Source organism: Cryptomeria japonica, chromosome 1 (genome assembly GCF_030272615.1).
Source record: "Cryptomeria japonica chromosome 1, Sugi_1.0, whole genome shotgun sequence".
Classification (NCBI taxonomy): domain Eukaryota; kingdom Viridiplantae; phylum Streptophyta; class Pinopsida; order Cupressales; family Cupressaceae; genus Cryptomeria; species Cryptomeria japonica.
Genome location: NC_081405.1, coordinates 27,394,451 through 27,407,451, shown reverse-complemented (window position 1 = coordinate 27,407,451; position 13,001 = coordinate 27,394,451).

Here is a 13,001-nt window from a genome sequence, read left to right as displayed (position 1 = left end):
CCCTTTAAATATTTTACTCTTGTTCGCTTTTAATCTGCCTTTTCTAATATCTGTCGGGCCTTATAAGTATCATACGATTTTCTATTGATCTGACGGCCCGCATTGATTCGCGACCAAAAAGTGCTCGAAACTTAGTTTCCGCGAAGTAGCGAAAGGCGAAGGTGGACCCAACATATAGGTTTGGACCAAAGCTAAACACCGATCAAGTTTCATCTGATCGGACGGACAGCGTGGTTTCGTGAGATCAAGTTGAACGTGTTTTAACCTTCATGAAGTGGCGAAAGGGTTTGGCGGGTCCCAAAGATAAGCGGTCTTCTTTGGTTAAAGAATGATCGGGTTGGAAAAAGATCAATGGCTCGCGTTGATTTGCGGCCGCAAGCCAAACGAAGTATAATGTTCGCGAAGTCGTGAAAGACAGGTGGAATTCACACGGAGGTGTGACGTGGCATAACAGCTGCCGCTTTTTGTAGAGCTCGATAGCGATGTGTCGAATGCCACGTGGCTCTAAAAGTGGTCAAGGGCCCGCCTAAGGTGTAGGGTCCATTTGTCATTTACCTAGGCGGTCCCTTTAAATATTTTATTCTTGTTCGCTTTTAATCTGCCTTTTCTAATGTTCGTCGGGCCTTATAAGTATCATGCGATTTTCTATTGATCTGATGGCCCCCGTTGATTCACGACCAAAAAGTGCTCAAAACTTAGTTTCCACGAAGTAGCAAAAGGCGAAGGTGGACCCGACATATAGGTTTGGACCAAAGCTAAACACCGATCAAGTTTCATCTGATCGAACGGACAGCGTGGTTTCGTGAGATCAAGCTGAACGTGTTTTAACCTTCGCGAAGTGGCGAAAGGGTTTGGCGGGTCCCAGAGATAAGCGGTCTTCTTTGGTTAAAGAATGATCGGGTTGGAAAAAGATCAATGGCTCGCATTGATTCGCGGCCGCAAGCCAAACGAAGTATAATGTTCGTGAAGTCACGAAAGACAGGTGGAATTCACACGGAGGTGTGATGTGGCATAACAACTGCCGCTTTTTGTAGAGCTCGATAGCGATGTGTCGAATGCCACGTGGCTCTAAAAGTGGTTGAGGGCTTGCCTAAGGTGTAACCAGCAGTTATGTGGGAATAGTAAAAGGGAACACGTGGCGGATTAAGGGTGGAAAAAAAAGGAGTTTCCAGGGCTAATGGCCGACTGCCATGTGATGTTTATTAACCGAAGAACAAGTGGGGTAAGTAATTCCCGGGTAAAGGGCCCACTTAAAAGGCATTCATCTCAAGATTGATCCAACGCTTCTCGTTGTTTCGTGGCCCTAAGATGCCCATAGCTTAACCTCAGCGAAATGGCGAAAACCGTTAGCCGTCAAGATGAGGCGCGGTTAATTAAAAGGATTGACAGTCCTGGTTGGAGTTAAAGGCCGGGTGATTTGAGTTTGATCTAACGCTTGGCGCGGCCTCACGAAGGAAAAGTGAACGACTATTAAAGTCCGCGAAGTGGTGAAAAGGAGGTAGGGCCCGACACTAAAGCAAAGAGATCAAACGGAGATAAAGGCGATGCAAGTTCTCGTGATCCAACGACCGGCGTTGTTTCGTGAAAGAAAAGAGCACGGGTTTTATGTTCTGTGAAATAGCGAAAGAGAGAAACAGAGGAAAGACTTAGAGGAATTATGACCCGTTGGAGCCAGTTTTGAATTCGATTTGGCGAATTCAATTCTGAAAAGAAAGCCGAAGCATGCAGAGTTAATTTCTAAAACTTAAATGCCAACTTGTCCTTTTTGAGTCCACATCAACTTGATTGGTAGGTATTGTTTCATCGAAGTTTGTTGCAGGGCGAATTGTTGCAGAGCGATTTTCTTCAGGCGAATAATCAGGTTTCTTGTGCTTTTCTTGATAACTCTTGGTTTGTTCTCAAATACTGTTGTGTGAATTACTTCATTAGAGGTTTGTGCTAGTTGCTAGTGGTATAATTGTTTGACTAGAATGGCACCCAGAAGAGAATTGACAGGGAAGGTGAATTACTAGGACCAAAATATTTGTGATGATTTTTTAGAGCAATTAACCATGTCCACCAATGTTGGGGCTAAGACTAAAGAGCTAGTACCTAATAACCCTCGTCTAAAAATTGGAGATGGCCTTTATGATAAGGGTAATTGGTTGAGGGACCCTGAAATAGGATTGTCAGGCTTAGGACTCTTCAAATTCGGTTTTGGGCAGAGGAATTCCCTAGCTCCTTTGAATGGCATATGGGAGCAGGATGTAGGAAAGCTTGTGGTCCCAGGTGTTTTTATGGATGTAGATCTGTTAGCCCTAATTGCACAAAATTATGACTCTGTGGCAAGATGCATCAGGAACATAAAGGGATCAGTCTTGATTGAGATAAATGAAGATGAATTCAGGAAAGTGTTTAAACTCAGTGAGTCCTCCAATTTGTTAGAACCTATTGACTTTGAGTCGTTAGCCTAGGTTTACAACACACAAAGGAATCATCTTAGAAGTGGCCCATTGAAAGAATTCTTTGTAAAGATAGGGGGGTTAACAGTTGTAGGCCCCAACACAATGGAACCATTCTCTCTCAACCTATTCACTCTGAGAGCTAAGGGCATGTATTGGGCATTATGCCAGATTTTTGTTGAGGATGCTGAAAAGAATATGCCAACCCATTATATGTTAATGATTGCACAAATTCTAAACCCCTCCCTAGCAATAACATTTGATTATGCCTCATACCTTGCTGATGCAATTCGTAAAGGGCTAGTAGGAATAAAAAATAGTAAGGTGGATAGGCCATTTGGATGGTACTCCATGTTAATGCATATGCTTCTGTTCAAAGGGGCTAATTATTTTGGAAAGGAGATGGACTTGATTAAGGTCAAGGATAAAGAGGAGATGCCAGTGCAATTGTGGAGTACTGTTCTATCTTGGGATAGAGAAGATGCAAGTTATTTAAAGTTTGATAGATGCTTTGCATCTAAAATTAGGATTCTTCTATGCAGAGAAAACCCTAGAATTCCTAAGGCTCTTTTGGAGTTTCTCAGACCAAAGGAGTTTTCAGAGGATATCAAGATTGTTCACAATTGGGGAGACATATATTTGTACCCTGTGTCTACTATTTTTAGAGTGTTTGGATTTAGAGGCACCCCCTTTTTACTACCCTATCAGGTCCCATTGAAGATAGGGATTGTAGAAGTCCTGAGACAAATTGGGGGAGTACAAGAAGCAGAGCTAACCAATAGAGGTAAAGGGACTATTTTCCCAACTATTACCATGGCTCACCATTTTGTGATCACTAAGGGTGGATGGAGATTTTTTGAAGAATTCTTTATAGGCTGTCTACTGCAGTGTCAAGATGTGCAGACCCCGAGGATTTTTTCAATGGCATGTTCAGAAAAAGAGTAGTGTGCAGAGGTAGGCCACATCAATTTCAGTTCCCAGAAGATCTGATTAGAAATGAATTCAGCTTAAATGAACAAGAAATGAGGAAGGAGAAGTGGGTGGCATATAAGAAAGCACTTGATTTTATCCTTCAATTTGACACTGGCTATGACCCCCTTTCTAGCTTCAATCCATTTGAGGAGAAAATAAAATTCCTGATTCTTTATTTTGAAGATCTCATGCAAACCTTAAAAGAAAAGAGGGAGGCCATAATGCAAAATGAGCTTGATAAGACTAAGATGGTATTGGCTAAGCCTGCCTTTGCTAGAGATATCCCACCTGGTGACTATGTAAAGCACAAAAGGTCAAAGTACACTGTGATAATGCCAGTGACAGGTGAGCCTTCCACTTCAAAAGGGAAGAGGAAAATTGAAGATGTCATTGCCATCCAAGATTCCCCTAAGAAGCAGAGAGTGGGAAAGGAAATTGAAACTGATGAGCCTCAATATTCTCCATCTCAGTCTCCTATCCACATTGGAGATGAACAAGCTGTGGCTGAACAATTATTGCAGTTAGGGAGTCTCGGTGAGATTGCCTATACCTATGAGGAGACCCAAGAGGGGATGCCAGAAGAGCCACCTAATGCTGAAATGGATTTGACTGATGGTGAGTTAAAGGGCCAAGAAATGGACCTTACTGTTAAGCAAGCTAGTGAAGAATTCCTAGCTGACAATAATTTTGTCACATCAGGAGCTTTTATACAGTTTCTATGGAAGCAAAATATTGATCAATTCAAGACTAGATGTGAACAGAGGAAAAGTGAACAGCCTCTTAAAAATACAACTTAGGTAGAAGAAGAGGCTAAGCAAGAAATGATGGAGGAGTTCAAAGCAATCACCCCTGAGAAAGGAAGAGAAATGGTAGCAAAGGCTGGTGTGTTGATTCTCCCTGAATGGGATATAGCTGATGCCTTAGTGCTTGATGCAGTGAGGAAAGAAACAAAGCCTATGGAAGGAGTGACATTCGACAAGGATAATGCTGCTCTTGTCATGTGGTCTTTAAAGAAGGATGAAAACAAAAGAAGGAAGGATGCATCAGATTCTAGCCTCTTAGGAGGCATGATAGTTAAAAGAGTCCAAGACACAAGGGTAGTGGAGGTTGCAAGCACAGTCCTAGAGACTGCAAAATTCAGTGTTGCGGTGGCAGAGAAAGAGGCACAAGAAAAGGCTAATCTCCAATTGAATTTGGAGACTATTTTAAAAGCTTACAATGATGCTAAAGAAGGAATAGCCATTAGAGACAACATAATTGCTAGACTCCAGAGTCAACTGGCAGGTCAATATCATCCCAGTGAATCTTCCACACTCATGATAGCCTCCTCTCTAGCAAGACCCCCTCCTACTAGTCCCATAATTGAATATCCCCCTTCTCCTATGCCTTCTAGTTCCCAATTACCTGAAAATGTCCAACATGAGTTGGAAAAATTGAAACAAGCTCAGACATTGTATGCAAACAAATATGAGGAGAAGGTGAAAGCCACCATCTTGAAGTTTGCTAACTCAGTGAAAACCTCCAATGTATACATAAATATGAAGAGGATTCTTGAGATTTTGATCAAATTTAGAGAAGAAGAAGCCACTTTGGAACCAATCCTGAATAAGTGGGTGCCTAGAGGTAAAGAGTTAGAGCTCATGTGTTCTTCCCATGCAGATGCAGAAGAGAATGACAATCTAAGGTCCACATGTGAGTTTATAAAAGAGATGAATATTCTTTTAGTGGAAGGAGCAGGTATAAAAAGAAAAGCCCAACTTTATAGGAAAGAATATTCAAATCATAAATTTGAAATGTATCCAAGAGGTTTCATTGGTCCTGTCTAGCTAAAGGAAGAGAAGACTTGGTTAAAGGAGGTGGACCACAATTTGTCCCTAAGGGTCAATCAGATTATTAGTACTGATGACACATCCTTATTTGTCCAAACAATTGAGGAAATTGAAAAAGTGAAATCTCATTATGGTTTCATAGAAACAAAGATTGGGCATGTACGAGTCACTTGGAAGTGGCTAGAAGATATGAAACAGAAGATTGCTAGTTTTACTTGGCCTAGTGATGATGTGTATCAAGACTGGAAAGATAAGTATATGGGACAAAAAGAAGATGCTCAGGAGCAGTTACAGGAGGTTGCAATAGAACAACAAGTAGAGGAAGCCTTAGATGCTGAAAAGGACTTATAACCGCTTCTTGAAAAGGACCGATTGTTTGTAACAAACTTTCTTTTGAAGGGTCCAAAGCTTGTATGTATCCATACTATTATAAATGGATACCAGGACTCCTAAAAAAATGATCGCAAGTAATTGTAAGAAAACGCTGCAGAAATTTGTCTGAGCTTTTTTCTAGTCTTATGGAGAATACTCTGAGTTTTATAATATTTTCTCAAAATTAATATCAATATACAAACTATCAACTTTCGAGCCTAAATTTTGTGTTGCCTTATTGTCTACTTGTAAATATTTACTGTTTTCAATATGAGTAATCTAGGGTTATTCATTTGAGTATGGATTGTAAGGCAATCTTAAATAGAGGCGTTTCTTAGCTTTTCTTTCCAGGAGGGAAATTAAATATGCATGAAGCATTTCTATCAGTAAATTCCTTGTGGGAGATTTTGAATTTGATGAATGCAGTCTAGTTTGATAAGGGTAAATTCTTATGTATGTCAGGTATATGTGGGGTTTTATAGAAGCGGAGGTGATGGGATGTGTGGAGATATTTGATTGTGGGAGTATTGTTTAAACTTAGATGACTCTATGGCCTGGATAAGGCATTGGTATGCATACAAGAAACATATAGTTCTATTAAGGCACAAGCATCAAAGTTAGAGGTTATGACAACTAGTGAAAAACATCAAGAACAAAAAGTTTAGTCTCAAGCATTAGGAGTTGTAATAAAAAAACTTACAAGGATGAGGCATATTCATAACTTTTGCAGTCCCACCTTGGATATCAACACTAGAAGCAACTCATATCTGTTGGACCCTGCAATTAAGATTCAATATACATTATTCAATAAGATTAACTGTGCAACATAATGAAATATTGAAAAGTGTGTTACCTTGTTGAGCTTCGCTTGGTTTCGAGAATTTTAATATTCTCTACTTAACAGGGCCAACCACGTGAAGGTGGAAGCTCATTTGGCCCCTCCCCCCCCCTAACATCACTCTAAATTCCCCATTAACATCTTATAACATTCATTCATTAATTCTTTCTACCATTAATAAAATATAGCATTCATTCATTAATATCACATAACGTTCATTAGCACATAACATTGATTAACATTAATTAACATGCAACATTCATCAATATTAATTAACACATATCATCCATAACCATTAATTAACACATAATTACATTCACTAACACATAAAAATCAGTCATTATAAAATAAGTTAGATTACAATCATTTCTTTCTTTGTTTTTTCTTTGAAGCTATGAAAAGACTAAGTGGAACATCGGTGTCTTCATCATTTCCCCCCTCTACAGATGTTCCACCAACTGCTCGTGATCTCAATGTATGCCTAGTCCTATACTGAGGACAAGGACACTGAAGCGAAGGGGGGTCCTCTGCAATAACAAAGAAATGGATTAATTTCAAAAAAATAAAATTATTGTTACAAGTATTTCATTAATTTAGAGAACATAATTGCTGTGCTCTTTACCTGATGGGGCCACATCATTTTGTGTAGCCTCAACCTCAACATGCTGAACACCAATTGCAATTATATTTGTTTAAAGCAATAACAGTGGTCCTCTTTACCTGAGTGGGGAACATCACGTTCTTGAGGTTGTGTACCCAGATCATGCTCCACTTGCTCACCACCGACTACATGCTCTAAAATATTAACAAGAAAGGTTACATTAATTACTACTCTAATTACAAATTAAGATGTTTAATTGTATTAATAGCTAGATTAATAAATTTGAATAGCAAATGAATACCTCCACTACTCGGATGCACATCCGGACCTTCACGTGCAGGTGGTGTTTCACAATTAGCAGGCTGCATTCCAATGACATGTACATTGATATCATTGCTTGCTTATTTAAAACAAATATTGTCACTTTATGTTGGAACTCAACATCAATTAGATTATTGGTAAAGTTGTAAAGCGGAAAAATCGAACCCTAGTTGTTCTCCCCTCCCCAACTCCAAGGAGAGAGAAGGGAGAGTCACTAGGGTTGATGGTTTTCACTTAGGAGAGACTTTACATTCAAAAGAGGGGTTGAAACCCACAAGATCCAATCCCACACAATGCAAGATTGGATTCTAAATGAGTTTCAAGGGTTGTGACATCAAGGATACCCTCTTTTGTAAAGAATGTAGATAGAAAGATTGAACTAGGAATGCATGTAAAGTAGGAAAGATTCGCTTATAAACAGAGATAGGGATATGGAATGAAGCTCCGGACCTGGAATTAGTAGTAAAATGTCGAGACGGTGTTGTTCTGCAAATTTGAGCAAAAGTTGACTGGACGATGGCGCCCGGCGTGCACACGGTCCTCCGAAAAATCCGCGAAACGAAGGGGGATCTGTTCGTCTCTGCACAAGGATTCCAGATCTTCAATTACAGCCGCGTACCTGCAACCTACACACAGAAAAGAGAGGACGATTGGGGGGTTAGGGATGAGGGGTTTGCCTTTAGGTCAAACCCCGATTTTGGAATTAACCAAGAAATGAGAATGCTGTAAATGTAAATGTTTGTAATGTAAACAAGTACTGATACCTTGTTGTAAGAATGTTTGTATTCTTACATGCAAAGGTGTAATGTATGTAGTATGTTGTATGTGATCTCCTCTTCAATGGTTGAATCCTTGTCTTGAATGCAACACTTAGCCTTGAATGGAGACTTAGAATGATCAATTGCTTGAAGAAATGCTTGAATGCTTGAATGCTTGAATGCTTGAATGTTTGAATATCGTTTTCGCCTTTTTTCCATCTACCAAAATGGGAGAGGAAATGTAGTTTATATACTTGTCAATTAGGGTTGATAGACTGATTTTCCCGACCTTAGGCCGACCAGGAAACATTATTTTCCAATTTGCAAACTTAAAGACCCGAAGCCCCATAAGAGACCGGGCCCAAAATAGGGCCAGGGACCAGGGCACTGGGCGCCATGGTCCTGGGGGACCAGGGCGCTGGGCGCCCTAGTCTTGAAGGACCAGGGCGCTGGGCGCCATGGTCCCACCTCCCAGGACAGCAGGGTGCAAGGAGGATCAGGCTAGGGTGCTGAAAAATGCAGTTTTTGGTGTCATAAGCAAGTTTCGGGGTCTCCATTCAGGTTCAGTGTTGCGCCGCCATCGTGAAGACCCAAATGCGGTCGAAATTGCAAGTGTCACAATTTTAGGATGCTACAAAAGTATTCAATTTGAAACAACTTCCATTTAGCATATTTACCTATGTGACGGATGCACTTGAATGTTGTGTATGCCCACTCAATTCTCGTAGCTGATCAGCCATGGCTGAATAGCCTTGTTGGTAGGCAATTCTTTTGTCATCTTCTGTGGGCGCTCTATTGAATTCAGAGCCCTGCATTTTTGCTTGGTACCGTGAATTTTGCTTGCATTGTTTGAGACAAGTTATTGCATGGTATGTTTGCAATTTATTAATATTTTGAGACAATATGGGAGTTTACATGAGATACTTACAATTCGTGCAGCAAGTTTCATGTAACCACTAGAGCAGAGTTTGTGTTGCCCATGCTTTACTTGCCTTGCCTTGGTTGCCTTTGACGTGTCACTCAGTCTATAAAAAGTTTGAAATATGTTAGATTATATAAATATAAAGAGTAATTAATTAGTACATAATTACATTCTTAATAGTATCCCGTACCTTCTTCTGGCGTCTACTGGTGTATTTCCTTTTTTCCTTTCAATTCTCTCCTTGGCATCCAAAATCAGGTCCTTCCACTCCCTCTTTGGAATCATGGGGGGACGCTCGTACTTTAGGTTCCTCTCCAAATGGGTCCTGTATTGGTCCCTCACATACTTTAGATATGTGCCAGCTTTTTCAAGGAGCTTGGTTTTGTCAAAGGTGTCATTTCCAAACCACTCAACCATTTGGTTTGTCAATTCATCTTTTAACCTTTTTTCTTGGTCATTCCACCTTTTAAAGCAAAAACAAACCTGTTAGATTCAGAAAGGAACTGACGCTACATTTATTACACTTCAAGAAATGGATCAAAGGAAAAGTATTCTAGCAATGATATGAAATCAAGAGTGGATAAGGGTTAGTTCACATATGATGTACCACCTTTTACGTATGGTGGGCCCAAATATCTGCAATGCAATGTCACTAAGATGTTTATAGAAAATATCATTGCCTGCAAAAAATTCATGGGATCATTAGTCCAAAACGAGTGATCATAAAGTAAATTACAATTAGAGTATATATAATAATAATTTTAAAGTACCTGGAACCTTTTGTATCTTTAAGGGAATCATTTCTTCATCGCTCACCACGAATGTGGCCTGCAATGTTCCCGTACTAGCAATACGAGAAGATCCAGGAAACGATGCTATGTTATCAGCAGTAGTTGCCTGTGGCACATCCTCATGTGCATCTCCTCCTGCAAAAAATGAATCCACTATGAAATGGCATTAGAATTCAAGAAAGAACGCTTGAAGGGAAATAAACACATGACAGAAGATAGAGCAAAAGAGGGATCTACCAACAGTGGGCGGGCCAATATGACGTGCACTAGAGGATGTCTGCATGCTATGTGTTGTCGACATTGCAGAAGAAAATACAAGTGAGGGTGACCTCTAATGAGGCGGCATCAACATTTGCACAGTAACATTGACAGCACCTAAAGAATAATACATTAAATATATCAAACATTAAATATATGAAAAGTGCAAGAATTGTAAACAAGGATGAACCTTTATTTTGAAAATTGACAGTATGAAGTATGATTTGTTTTGGGTACTCAGAGTGATAAGCCAAGCAAGTGATAATACAAGAAAATCGTCATCACCTGATCCTGCAACACCCTGATCGTAGGAACGACTTTCATGAGGGCGGATAAATTGCTGTAAAAACAATATGTACATATTTTAGTTAATGACATAAAAAGAGAATAAAATATAAACCATTATTGAACTTTTGTTATAATTAAAGCTTTCATTAATGCTTGCAAGTTTTTTGTTTTCTTATACAATAATTCCACCCTCTGTCATATCTCATCAGTGGTAGGATGCACGACTGCCAAAGCAACAATCTCTTTTCTAATTTTTATAAGAGGCATTTTAAAGAATTTCACAAGGTCTGTGGGATCTTCAGGGTCATCATTGCTTAGCCCTAATGATTCCACATCAATAGAAAGGTGCTCAGGTACTGCAACTCCCTTTCCCTTTCCCTGAACATCCGTCTGTGTCAAGAATATCATTAACAATTACAAAATTAGTATAAATCACTAAAAAAAAGAACATAATAATGTAACACTTTGCTTCTACGTAATTTGTACAATTACAATGAGGTTTACCTGCTCAGTAGAAGTGTCGCAAGGTACATCTCTGTCTGCGATATGTGATGGATCCATGTCGGCCTGTGACAAAGAAAAAATATAAAAAACGTTAGCGAAATTACATCATACACAACATGAACAACATGAAATTTGTAGACAAAAAGAGTATTAAATATTAAAAAGATGTTGTCATCAAAATCATTGTAAATTTTTTAATTCCTTACCTTTACTTTATGTAGACTATGCAGGATCCTCAACTAAATGGTCACATAAATAGTCACATAGCTAATAAACAATCCAATTTCCATAAATAAACACAGTTCAAAAATTGTCACATAAATAGTCACACTCCCTATCTCCATATCCATATTAAAAGGTGCATCATGAATTAATTATGTAATGGCATTAGAATTCAAAACAAAATGAATTAATTATGTAAAAAAAATTCTATCAAGAAGTCAATATTAAATAGATAATATACTAATCGCATTCCTCATACATTTCATTCTTCATCATCATGAACATCAAGGTCATCATCGCCATCATCATCATCACCATCATCATCATCATCATCATCATCATCATCATCATCATCATCATCATCATCATCATCATCATCATCATCATCATCATCCTCGTCGTCGTCATCGTCGTCGTCGTCGTCATCGTCGTCGTCGTTGTCGTCGTTGTCGTCATCGTTGTCGTCATCGTCGTCGTCGTCGTCGTCATCATCATCAACGTCTTCGCCATCATCATCACCATCACCGTCATCATCATCATCATCATCTTCTTCTTCTTCTTCTTCTTCTTCTTCTTCTTCTTCTTCTTCTTCTTCTTCTTCATCGTCATAGTGAAATTGTCAATCGTGATCATCATCCACTTCATCTTCTACTTCTTCGGTATCTTCTTTTTCCATCACATTATACTTTATCGACCTTCCTCTTGGATCATGTCTAACAACAAATGACCAACCCGGTTTATGTGGAACCTCTGAGTAAAATACTTGCTCACATTGGCTTGGAAGAACATAGGGCTCATCCCCAACTGGTTCAAATGACCTTGTATTTAGCATTATAAAACCATTATCATGTTCAATAACAGTTCTATCAGGATCATTTTTATTCAATTGTAGCCTATACCATTTGACGACGAACAAAACTAATTTGAAGGAATTAAAGTCACACTCAAGTATATCATCCAAAATGCCATGGTATTGATTTGGAGACTATTGAGGATGAATGTCATTTCTCGATGAAATATTTTTCACCTCAAAGACTGCAGTGATGCCAGAATCACAAGTTTTCTTCGTGTCATCCAACTTTTTAATGCAAAATTTATGACCATTGTAGCACATAGCATTGTGGTGTTTGACCTGCGATATGTCAAACATGTAAAATTTATTGCATTGTGAGTTGATAAACATATGGGTGATTAATAAATTTATACGTACCTGTTTATCTCTTAAACCATATGCTAAATCAATTTCCCTTTGCATAACATTGGAATCTCCATTATGATGTGCTTCTTTAACCAATGAAGCCACACCTTCCCATGTTAACGTGCGTCCAGAATGTTGACAACGTTCAATCCATACCATCATCCAATCAAGATTGTTTGCAATATACAAATGTAGTGCATCCCACTCTCGACCAATTGTACAAAAAATAAATAGATGTCTTACAGTCGATTTATTTTGAAGATTAAGAATTAATTAACTACAATAACATCTAATAATTACCTCTCACTTTCCTCAATCTACCTTTCCCCATCAAGTACTCCCCTTCGAATTTGTTAATGGTGTTGGGATCCCAAATGTGATCCACGTGGATCTTTGTTGCAAACTTAGGAAGATATTCAGAAATGTACACCATAGTCTGGTATACCATATATCCCTCCACCATAGAACCCTCAGGATGTGCTCTTTGTCGAACCAAAGCCTTCAAAAATTTCAAGTGCCTCTCAACCATCCACATTGACCTAGTGTGTACGGGTCCACACAATTCAATCTCCTCAACTTGGTGTATGAGGTAGTGTTCTTGTGCATTGAAAAAAGCTGGAGGTAGACACTTTTGCATTTCACACATTAAATGAGGCATTTTTCTCTTCCAATATTTTATATCGTCT